Below are 2,758 nucleotides of genomic sequence, written 5' to 3' on the forward strand. Positions count from 1 at the left end.
TATTGATACATAATTTGGCAAAAATATTAGTTTTGTATACTTTTATAATAGATTTAACTTTTGGGATTTTTTCTATTAAAGACATGAGAAAACTTATTTCTACAAATAATTTTAATAATTTATGTAAAAAATCTGGAAATACCAAGCATCTCGTAAACAAATATCATTTTATTTAAAAAATGGAATAATTGGTATGTATACAAATATGTTATTTAAGAAAAATATTTTTTCTATTAAATGTTACTATTGTTATATATTTTATATTAAAATTGTGTAGATAACGTAAATTCCTTAAAAAGATCAATCATCTTCGGCCAATAATATTGTTTATAAACTTGTTTATGATTTTCCTTAGAACTCTTATGTGCCCTTGTGTGAATTTCCTTAATAATGGCTTTTTGGTCATCAATATTAATAATATCAATTGCAAAGATTCTTGTAAAAACAAACTTTTTGGTAAATATTCCTTTTATTGTTTCCTTAAACTCATATAGATCTTGAGGACAACAATGTATCGCTGTCGCTAAATTTGGTCGTAAAATTTCTTTCAATTTGTTCTTGAGATTTTCTTTTGTATCAAATTCTATAATGTGTCTAGTTTTATTAAATTAAGTAAGTAATTCATAATTTGTGAAATTACAGAAATGTTTTCCTCCTTCTAGGGATATTTGCTTTTCAGATATAGAACTTGTTCTGCTCCTCTTAAGGATGCTTATTTTCTTTCTAGGAATATTTTTTCTGTTATTATTTTCTCATCTCTTCCAGGATACTTATTTGTTGAATTATTTTCCATTTTCTACTTTCATACTTGTTTGTAGAATCTTTTTTCTTTTTTAAGGGATACTTATTTGTTTGTTAGACCCTTTTTAAAATAAGTATCCAGGTTGAGCATCCAATTAAATTGTATAGTTTATATAAATCATTTTAAATAAAACAACATTCTTCGTGTACTTGACTTCGACTGACTCTTTATTTACATTTTTATACCCTTCACCTTCGTGAGAAGGGTATATATAAGTTTGTCATTCCGTTTGTAATTTCTATAATATAATTTTGCGACCACATAAAGTATATATATTCTGGATCCTTATAGGTAGCGGAGTTGATTAAGCTATGTCCGTCTTTCTGTCCGCCTGTGTGTTTTAGAGGAGACATGCTTTCGAGAAGATCGCTATTTAAAATCAGCAAAATCGGTCGGTAAGTAATGGAGATATAAGCAAAAATCCGAGACAACCTTAAATTAAATTAAATTTCATCAAAAATGTCATATTTTCTCATGCTTTGTTAAATATATTATTAGAAAAAGATGTACACCTGTGTGTCGATGTATTTGGTTTTTCAGCTGTATATTTCGTTTTGTATGTTTGGATGCTGTTGGCGTCATTGAGTTGTGCATTTTGTTTTTGTGAATTCTGTTCGTATATTTGGATGTAGGTTGGTTTTATTGCGTTGTTATACCCTACACCACTTTAGTGGGGAGGGTATATTGGGTTTGTGCTGATGTTTGTAACATACAAAAATATTCGTCCTATACCCACCTTAAAGTATACCAATCGGCTAAGAATCATTTTCTGAGTCGATTAAGCTATGTCCGTCCGTCTGACTGGCTGTCCATGTAAACCTTGTGCGCAAGGTACAGGTCGTAATTTTCAAAAAATCGGTCCATTATTTCGACTAGCCCCCATACAACCGTACCCCCCAAATAGGGCCTTTTGGCTTATAATTAATTTAAATGATCTATTATGTTAACAAAAGTCGACAAAACTTAGTTTTATAGAACTTTAAATGATATTACCGATTTTTGTAATGATCGGGCTTCATTTGATCCTATCGCCCATACAAACTCCCCTTCAGAAAATGACTTAAAGGTCAAAATTCACTTACAAACACTAATAACAGTTTTAAATTCTAGATAAATAATATTGAAGAAGACTTAACTCCCCCTACCAACATTTTTAAGGATAGGGCCATATTTTGCCCTACTCCCCTTTGAGCCCTCTTAAAAAATCTCTTTTTTTGCCAAAAAAAAGTAAAAATATTCCGAAATAAAGTTAAAAGAACAAACCAAATGCTTTATTTTTTTAAATAATCCCCATTTTTAACATACATACTGTCTGGTGTAGGGTATCATATGGTCGGCTACGCCCGACTATACATGCATACTTGTTTATTTTGTTTTTGTTTTTCTGTGTTTTTCGTTATGTATGTTTAGATGTTTGTTTGTTTAGATGCCCTGTGTATTTTGTTTTTTATTTCGTTTAGCGTTGTTGTGGTTCATTTTGTTTTGCTCTTGGCGTAATATTAATGTAGTCAGAAAAAAATTAAAAAAAAAACTAATATGTTTAAAATACACTATGGTTTTAATCAATCTTACTAGTTTTAATTTAAAGTACAAAAAATGCTTATTCATACAAATTAAAGTTGTGCAAAAATAATATAATTGTTTGTAATTAAAGTGCTGATAATACAAAATAGTGTATTGGAAACAAAATAGCTTACTCAATCATCAGACAGTTAAATGAACTTTAATAACTTTAATGAACTCAATCATCAGACAGTTAAATGAACTTTAATAAATTTCACGATAATGCAACGCAGCAAATTAAAAGTAAAAGAATGAGGGAGTATTCACAATTAACTGAATTTGTGTTAACTGTTCCCCCCTAAAATTTTTTTGTCCTCAATTAAAAGTTATGTGTTGTTCCCTAGATTTTTTTCCACTAAGGTCAGGTTCTTGCTGGGTATTGTGAATTTTTTG

The sequence above is a fragment of the Lucilia cuprina genome, chromosome X, assembly GCF_022045245.1.
Source record: "Lucilia cuprina isolate Lc7/37 chromosome X, ASM2204524v1, whole genome shotgun sequence".
NCBI lineage: Eukaryota > Metazoa > Arthropoda > Insecta > Diptera > Calliphoridae > Lucilia > Lucilia cuprina.